We start from the raw sequence: 10189 nt of genomic DNA, 5'->3' as shown, positions 1-10189 counted from the left end.
AGTTCATTCCCATCTATTACAGGCATGTCTGTCTCAGGCATGTCGACATATATTTCCCTTACATGGAGACAGGCAGGGTGGACCTGGGATCCTGGCTCAACTGAACTGGGCTGCTTGAAAATTAGGTGGACAAGAGGCCTCTGTGTGGCCTCTTCTCTGCCTGCTCACCACTCACAGGGAGCACAGAATTCCCGGAAAGGCCAGGAGCTGGCTGGCCCTTCAAAGCTAGCACAGATGCCCCCACCCCAACTGCAGTTAGAGGAGGGAAAGGGATGGGATGTTTACTTCCCCACAGCTGGAGAGAGACTCCTGCATACTCAGAGATCACAGCTACACAGGCCCAATCGCAGCTCCATCTAGGAGCTCAGAGATGGGGGCAGACTCACCATCACCTACAGAGATGTAAACAAATATAGCCCAAAGTATGCACACAAAGCCACACATCGAGAATTCAGAATGACAGAGATGAACACACATAGACTCACAACTGCACACCAAAAGCCAGGTTCATGGGGCAAGGGGCAATCAGGGCCAGTAATAGACAGGAGTCACACATACTCAAGGCCACATAGAGTGAAGATAGCCTTAGAGGTATCATCATCTACAGACCCAGCTGCACTCGGAGAGTACAGACTGACAAAAGGACAGGCACATACACATCTATAGACATCATTGCCCAGAGACGCATAGCCAAACCAAAGAGAACCAACTGGCCAACTGGTATAGACCACAGCCACATGAAGAGTACAAGGATGAGGACTGGGAATATAGCTCAGTAGTAGAGCATTTGCCTAGCATATGCAAGGCTCTAAGTTCGATTCCCCAGCATACAAAACAACAACAAAAGAGTGCAAAGATGAGTGCTCAGAGTGTACAACATTGTGCATGTGCCCTGTATCTTTCTCACACACAGGATTCTAGGCTCAGATAACCCTGGAGGCCAGCTTCCAGACTCAGGCTGTAAAATGATACCTCTGTGCATGTGAACTCTTGTGTGCACTTGTGACCAGGTGTAATAGCTCTGGTCACGGAGAGGGAAAGGAGCACTCACTGGCAGATATGATTGTACAAACAGAGCAGCCCAGTCACCCACAAGCCCATCTGCATTCAAGCAGATGGCTATGTACAGCCGAGTACACAAGGTGATTGACAATCAATGAATTTAAGAAGAAACACCCAGGGAAAGCATACAAAGTCACATACAGGGCTGGGGATGTGGCTCAAGCGGTGGCGCGCTTGCCTGGCATGCGTGCGGCCCGGGTTCGATCCTCAGCACCACACACAAACAAAGATGTTGTGTCCGCCGAAAACTAAAAAATAAATATTAAAAAAATTCTCTCTCTCTCCCTCTCTCTCTCACTCTTTAAAAAAAAAAGTCACATACACAGGAAAAGCAGGAATGCCGAGAGTACACTGTCTTTGCAAAGATGAAATCCAGAAAATACACCTAAATCTTCAAGAAGAAGAACCAGGGGAATCAGAAAGCACATATTCAATGACTCCAAGAGAAACACCCACTTCTGCACCAATTTACCAAGGGGAGACATAAACACAGCTGTGGCAGACACACCATGAAGAAAGACGCACACCGGAGATATATAGGAGAGACAAAAACTCAAGCACCCTCATCACCCACAAGCCTTACAAAGGAGACACATAAACACCTGAGCAACATATACATAAACAGCTCCATGCAGACAAATTGCACAGGCAGACAATAAAACACATGCAACACACACAGTACAACATACATAGAAGACACAACCAGATGAGTTATATAGGAAGGCATGCATGCAGCTGCATTGTATGTGGTTGTAGAAGAGAACCTGAACAGAAAAATGAAATCCACCCATGGTATTCACACGCACACACATACACACACCTGCCAGCCTCTGTGTCCTGCAATTTTCCCATCTATCTTGGCCTGTTCTGATTTCTCTCTCCTCTGTTACCCCTCCCCCACCCAGAGCCATTAAGTGTCTGTGCATTAGACTGGTCAGGGAAAAAGACACCTGTCAGCAGAGGCCTTGGCCCAGGTGATTAAGGGGGGAGGGGAAGATAGGCAGGTTTCCATATTTCAAGAAAAGTCTGATGTGTCCTGTCCAAAGAATTAATGTACCTTGAACAAAATATTGACACCCACCCACCCATCTACCGCCTGCCTCTACAGCCCCATGTTCTGATCACTTCCCTCCCCTTCCAGGGCCTTTCTCAGTTCTCCAATATTGCCCAGCACAAGGCTACAAAGTACACAAAAGATGTTCCATAAATGTCACTTATCAAGTGCCATATTATTATCATTATAATTTTCTTTTTTTGTTGTTGTTCCAGGGATTAAACCCAGGAACACTCTACCGGAGCCACATCCCCAGATCTATTTTGTATTTTATTTAGAGACAGGATCTCATTGAGTTGCTAAGTACCTCACAGTTGCTGAGGCTGGCTTTGAACTCTCGATTCTCCTACCTCAGCCTTCTGAGCTGCTGGGATTACAGGCCTGTGCCACCACGCCCAGCACTCATTATTATTTTCATTTTTGCCAAAAAACTCTTCTGGGAAGGGGCATGAGCCTTCTGCCAGTTCTGCATCTATAGCTTCTTGAAGATTCAGGGTACTGGGCTGGGGTAGTGGCTCAGTGATAGCACACTTGCTTAGCACCTGTGAGACACTGGGTTTGATCCACAGCACCACATAAAAATAAATAAATAAAATAAAGTTATTATATCCATCTGCAACTAAAAACATTTTCAAAAAAATTCAGGGCACTGCAAATAGCAGATATTCATCATATTCTGGTAGAATGGAAAACAAAAGGAAAATGGAATCTGGCTGCACAGGACAACTTGCTTTAGAAGGAACAGATGTTCTTTAAACATGACTGTGGCCTTGAAGCTGAGCCAGAAAAAAGAACACTTTGTTAGTTCATCAACGTGGGACCCCTTATCAGAGTCATTTAAGGGCTTTTTTGGTTCAGTAAAGCAGACTCTTATGTGACATTTGAGATTCCTATAAAGTCTATTACATGTCATTTTGGGGCCAAGTGTGGCAGCAAAAACCAGTAATCCCAACTACCCAGGAGGCTGAAGCAGGAGGACCCCAAGTTCAAGGCCAAACTTAGCAACTTAGTGAGATCATGTCATTTTTTTAATATTTATTTTTTAGAGCTGGGATTGTGGCTCAGTGGTAAAGCACTAACTACATCTACAACTAAAATAAATATTTAGAAAAAAATATTTATTTTTTAGTTGTAGTTGAACACAATACCTTTATTTTACTTATTAATTTTTATGTTGTGCTAAGGATCAAACCCAGGGCCTCCCACATGCTAGGCAAGTGCTCTGCTGCTGAGCCACAACCCCAGCCCCTCCAGGCATTTTTTAATTGTTGTTACTGAGGACTAAACCCAGGGACATTCTACCACTGAGCTACATCGCTGGTCCTTTTTATTTTGAGACAGGATCTTGCTAAGTTGCTGAGAGTCTCACTAAATTGCTGAGGCTGGCTTCAAACTTGCAATCCTCCTGTCTCAGCCTCTCAAGTCACTGGGATCACAGGCATATACACTGTGCCTAGCTAAACCATTTCTTAAAATAAAAAGGGCTGTGGTGGGGCTGGGGTTGTGATACAGTGAGAGAGCGCTCACCTAGCTCGTGCAAGGCCCTGGGTTCGATCCTGGGTTAGATCTTCAGCACCACATTTTAAAAACTAAATAAATAAAATAAAGGTATAAAAAGGGGCTGTGGTATAGCTCAGTGGTAGAGCACTTGCCTAGCATGTGCAAGGTCCTGGGTTCCATCCCCCATACCATAAAAAAAGCATTTGGGGTCCTTATCAGTTATTTTATGTAATGAGATACCTAATTTTCATTAAAATGGGTCTCTGTTCAGGAGCACTCAGGGAGGAACCAATATAACAAAGAATTTACCATAAAAGCTTTCCCAACTCCCCAGGGCAGTTATTAGCTGTGGGGCCAGAGCAAGTTCCTGAACCTCACTGCTTCTCACCTTCCTCAGAAGCATGATAATACCTAACTCTAGGCTAAAGAGAGGACCAGATGAATTTGTACAGGTAAAATACTCAGAACAATGCTTGAACCATCTTGGTTGCTAATTACATTATCTGTGAAAGGAATTAATGAATTGTTTCTGGTTTGTATCCTGCTGTATTTAGGATTCTAATCTGTCCTTTCATGCAGGCTCCCCACTGAGTAACTCTTTCCAGTCTTTTCCATTCCCTCAAAGTAGCCTCTGGGCAGCAAAGCATCTTGGGGCAGTACTACCCTCTCAGGCCCTTAGGCCATCCTCCTTTTTCTCTCACTGTTAAGATGTCCCCTACGTGAAAGCAGGTCTGGCAGCTACCCGCTCCTTGACCTCTTCAGGAGGCTGACTGGAGGATACCTTTACACTCAGTGGGGTGCCGGGTGGGAGTTGCAGGCCGACACTCTACTTCGGGAAGAGCCTGGGGAGTTCAGAGCCTGGTTCCTGTGCCCCAAATCCCAGCTCTGCTGGAGGAAGTAAGTTTCTTTGCTAAGAATTAAACATCCTCTTTGTGAGCCACAAGAAAACAGGACATGAGTATTAGGTTCAGAGAGGGAGAGAGAGAAAGAGAGAGGCGGACAGGTTTGAGACAAGCATGGAGTTGGTTTACCTTTCAGGCAAAGAAATGTATTAGATGGCATGGCAGGGTCTGAAATAAAGTTTCAGCTATCCCAGAGAAAGCAAAAGGTGTCCTTTTAAGGTCCCTTAGGGAGAGAGAGGTGGTGTACCATAGGGAAGCAAGTCTCAGGTCTCTTCGACCTTACTGAATTAGGTTGAACTATGCATTCAGTGGTTTGGGCTGGAAGGTACCTGGAAGGTCTCAAGTCTACTTTTGGGTAGAGTGAGAGAATCTCACAGAACAATGGGCCTGGTTAATATGTGACCTTTGGTATGTGACATTTTCAAAACACACAGTGCCACGCCTGTAATCCTACTGACTCTGGAGGCTGAGGCAGGAGGATCGCAAGTTTGAGGCCAGCCTCAGCAACTTAGCGAGGCCCTGTCTCAAAAGAAAAAAATAAAAGGGGCTGGGGATATAGCTCAGTGGTAAAGCACCCCTGGGTTCAATCTGCAATACCAGGAAAAAAAAAAGAAGAAGGAAGAAAGAAAGAAACAAATGAACAAACAGAGCAATGATTTTGCAAGAAGGCAAGTAGGGGGACTCCAAGTGGAAGAGGGACTTTGAGATATTTCCGGATTCTTCCTGCTGAAAGAGGGTGAAGTTAGGGGGAAGCAACCTGAAGTCCTTTTTCTCTATCAAGTGAGACATGGACAGTTAAGGGTATTTAGCGTTAGGGCAGTCCAGAGGTCCATGGAGGTACTTGGCAAGTGACTGGTTGGCAGATGACTGGATGAGGTATTTGTAGGGCTGGGATCATGCTAGAACACAAAAAAAGAAGACAGCAAAGTATTATTGTCTACAATTAGCACAAAAGCAATCAGTATTATCAGCCAGTCCCTGAAAACAGTAACTTCTTAAAGCTCTAACACATTTAATCTTAAATCATGCCATTAACTTGAGAGTGGAGGCCAATTAAGGCTTGAGAAACATTAGCAGAGTTGTTAGAAATATATACACAACAGTTTTTATAAAGCACCGGTGTCCCCTTGAACTGTAGTTAAGATATCTAATGCCATCTGATTTTTGTAAATTAGCTTTCTCACTGGTGTGATTTCCATGTTAGTAAAAGGATGCCTGTAGCTGCATCACTTAGTGCTCTCTTGGTAAAGTTAGTTAGGGATTCCATGTGCCACACTGCATCTTTTTTTTTTTTTTTTTTTTTTTGTACTGAGGATTGAACCCAGGGGTGCTTAACCAGTGAGCCACATCCCCAGCCCCCTTTTTAAATTTTTTTTGTAGTTGTAGATGGAGAGAATGCCTTTATTTTATTTATTTTTATGAGGTGTTAAGGATCAAACCCAGTGCCTCACACATGCTAGGCAAGCACTCTACAACCTCAGCCCTCCCCAGCGCTTTATTATATTTTTTTTAGAGACAGGGTCTTGCTACTTGCTAAGTGCCTTCCTAACTTGCTAAGGCTGTTTTTGAATTTGAGATCCTCCTGTCTCAGCCCCTCAGCCTCCTGAGCCACTGGGATTACAGGTGTACACCACAGTGCCTGGCCCACATTACATCTTTTAGACCAATCTGAAGGGTAAATATCAGAGGTAGATAATCACAATAGTGAAAAACAGAAACACAGATGGAGTTTGCCTATCTGGAGGGTTAGGAAAATTTGTAAGTCTGTGAGGTTTCACTCAAATTGACTCAGAACAAACCTGTGATCCTTTCAGAGTCCTTTGTGATAGTTGTTGGGCATTCCCACACAAGAATCCTTTTTTATTACCTCCCAGTTTTACTTACTTTTGGGAGGACTGATACAAGTGTACATTTCAAATTATATTAAAAGAATCACTGTCTTGGGGCTGGGGTTGTAGCTCATTGGTGGATTGTTTGCCTGGCATGTGTGAGGCACTGGGTTCATTTCTCAGCACCACATATAAATAAGTAAAATAAAGGTCTGTTGACAATGAAAAAATATTTTTTAAAAATCCAGCAGTCCAGTTTCACCAGTCTTGAGATGGGAGTACTGGGTTTTAGCTTTAATGTCTATAATTTTGGGGGGAGGTACTGAGTATTGAACTCAGGTCCCCAGCCCTATTTTGTATTTTATTTAGAGACTGGGTCTCACTGAATCACTTAGTGCCTTGCCATTGCTGAGGCTGGCTTTGAACTTGCTATCCTCCTGCCTCAGCCTCCTGAGCCGATGGGATTACAGGCATGAGCCACTGCACCTGGCCTAATGTCTATAATTTTAGAGCTACTTCTTCCATTTGATTTAGGTCAGTATTGGTACAGGAAGTCAGTATTATATCCTAACAGTCCCATAGGTAATGGTTGTTGTCTTAAGTCAGGTTGTTCTGTGACAAGTACTTCTGCAAAACACTAACAGGTAAGTTATAAAGTAAAATTAGCAAGAACAACAACAACAAAAAAAAAAAAACATACTTGGTTTGTATAATAGCTTTGAGCCAAGAAGTATAATTTCTATAATAACACCAATGTATCTTTGGTATCTATTTAACTCCTACAAAAATGCATAAATAGGGGCTGCAATTGTGGCTCAGTGGTAGAGCACTTGCCTAGTATGTGTGAGGCAATGGGTTCAATCCTCAACAACACATAAAAATAAATAAAATAGAGGCATCCATCTGCAACTAATTTTTTTTAAATATTTATTTTTCTGTTTTCGGCGGGTACAACATCTTTCTTTGTATGTGGTGCTAAGGATCAAACCCGGGCCGCATGCACACTGGGTGAGCGTGCTACTGCTTAAGCCACATCCCCAGCCCCAACTAATTTATTTTTAAATCCATAAATATATCAACTCAATCACATATGATATCCTATAGGACTGGGTTGTAGCTCAGTGATAGAGTGTTTGCTCTATCACTCTATCACTCAATTCTCAGCACCACAGATAAATAAATGAAGATCCATCAACAACTAAAAAAAAAATTAAAAAAAGAAATCCCAGGACTGGGGATATAGCTCAGTTGATAGAATACAAGGCCCTGGGTTCAATCCCCAGAACTTACAAAAAAAAATCCCATATAAGTTTTACTTTCTTTTACAACTCTTTTACAATATTTATAGCCAACTTAATCATATATGCAACTTTTTAAGATTTAGCTTCACAAACCTTCTGCAACTTACTTTGACTTTTTGGGGGGTGTGGGGGGGGCGAGTACCGGGGATTGAACTCAGGGGCACTTGCCCATTGAGCCACATCTCCAGCCCTGTTTTGTATTTTATTTAGAGAGACTCTCACTGAGTTGCTTAGGGCCTCACTTTTGCTTAGGCTGGCTTTGAAATTTCGATCCTCCTGCTTCAGCCTCCCAATCTGCTGAGATTACAGGCATGCGCCACACTGGGCCTTACTTAGACATTTTAGAATTTGTTTCATCCTTATTTTTGTCCTCTCTTTCATCTTGAACTTTAGGACAAAAATATTACTTTACCCTACAAGATACTTTCTTATCCAGAAACATTCCCTTCCCCCTTTAATTGTCCTTATCAAAATGTATTTCCATACATATAACTTTCTTACATCTCTTCCCTAGTTGCTGAACTGTTAAGTTTATTCTTTGAAATAATCATTATTAATTTGAACAAATTTCTCCCTTTAATAAAATGAAATACTTTATGCTTTTTACCATACTTTACAAAACACAGACAAAACGTTTTGTACTCTTTGCATACAGAATTACATTTATTAATTAGAATTTTATTTCTCAGTAACCTTCCTTTTAAAATCTGTTTTTTTCCACTTATTAATTTATAAGAACACATTTAATGTATCCAAATACATGTTACTTTATGGATTTAAGAAGGCAAGAATACTTAAATTTATGCTTAGCTGTTGATATTTCAGTATTTTAACTTTGCAAATTAATCAGATGTCTCCTCTAACAAATACATTTATAAATGTTTATCCCATTTATGTTAAGTCTAATTTGCCCATTTTAACTTTAAATTACCCAAAAGCCAGGTATCAGAAAAGCCTAGTTAACATTTTTTCCTGTTGAAGAAAAATCCTAAAAGCAACGAACATTACACTTTAAACATTTTATAGAAAACAATGCTCTCTTGAATGGTGGACCACTTTGGAAAATGTGTGGGTCAGTAATTTTAAAGACATCTTTATTTTTGTAAAGGAATATATGGGATATCTATATGAGACTCAAGTTCACTTTTGGATCTGATTTGAGTCAGTCCAGATATTTAAAGAATGTGGGGGCCATGAAGCACAGCAAAGGTAGATTTCAGGAAAAGGATCTCAAGAAAAATAGCCATTTTGCCAGGTGCAGTGATGCACACCTGTAATCCCCGTGGCTCAGGAGGCTGAGGTAGAAGGATCACAAGTTCAAAGCCAGCCTCAGCAATTTAGTGAGGCTGAAAGGCATTTAGTGAGACCCTGTCTCTAAATAAAATATAGAAAGGGCTGGGGATGAGGCTCAGTGGTTGAGCTCCCCTGAGTTCAATCCTTAGTACCCCTCCCAAAAAAAGAAAAGAATGAAGGGGGTCTGAGGTTGTAACTCAGTGGTACAATGCTGGCCTGGCATGTTTGAGGCACTGGGCTCAATTCTCAGTATCACATATAAATAAATAAAGCAAATGGCTATTGACAACTAAAAATAATTATTAAAAAACAAAGGAATAAAGGAACAAAATCACAAAAGGGTTGTTTCAGGAAACATTCATAGCACATCAGTTCTGTATCAGGTCCTGTTCTAGGGGCCAGGAGGCAGTGGTAAACATGACAATAGGAATCTTTGACTGGCAAAGCTCACATTCAGAGGAATGAGGATTCAATCCTTCAGTTCCTCCTGGAATGCTAGCCAAACTTGTTGCCACTCAGGTCTTTGCTCTTGACTTTCCCTCTTCCAGGAATGCATTTCCTCCCAATATTCCCAAGGTGGGCACCCCTTCAGGTCTCATCTCAAATGTTACCTCCTCAGAGAAACTTTCCCTGACCTTATTGTCTAAAAATACCAACTCAGGGGCTAGGATTGTGGTTCAGTGGTAGAGCGCTTGCCTAGCATGTATGAGGCCCTAGGTTCAATTCTCAGCACTGCATATAAATAAATAAAATTAAAGGTCCATCAACTAATATATATATTTAAATAATAATAATAAAATAAAAATACCAACTCAGTTGGGTGCAGTGGCTGCAAGCCTCTAATCCCAGCTATTCAGGAGACTGAGTCAAAAGGATCACAAGTGCCAGGTCAGTCTGAATAATTTAGTGAGATGCTGAGGGAAAAAAAGAAGGAAAAGAAAGAAAAAGAAAATCAACGCCTCTATTATTCCATTGCTTTCACCATATTTTATTATTTTTTCATAGCTTCCACCCACCCACAATATTGGGGATTGAACACAGGGGCACTTTATTTATTTTATTTTGAGACAGGGTCTCCCACAGTTACTTAGGGTCTTGCTAAGTTGCTAAGGCTGACCTTGAACTTCTGATCCTCCTGTCTCAGCCTCCTGAGTCACTGGGATTACACAAAATACCACCCCAGCCAGCTATATATTTTTTATTTTTTTAATTGTTTTTTAGTTGTTGATGGACCTTTATTTATTTATT

This window comes from Callospermophilus lateralis, chromosome X (genome assembly GCF_048772815.1).
Source record: "Callospermophilus lateralis isolate mCalLat2 chromosome X, mCalLat2.hap1, whole genome shotgun sequence".
Taxonomy (NCBI): Eukaryota; Metazoa; Chordata; class Mammalia; order Rodentia; family Sciuridae; genus Callospermophilus; species Callospermophilus lateralis.
This window is presented reverse-complemented; position numbering follows the sequence as displayed.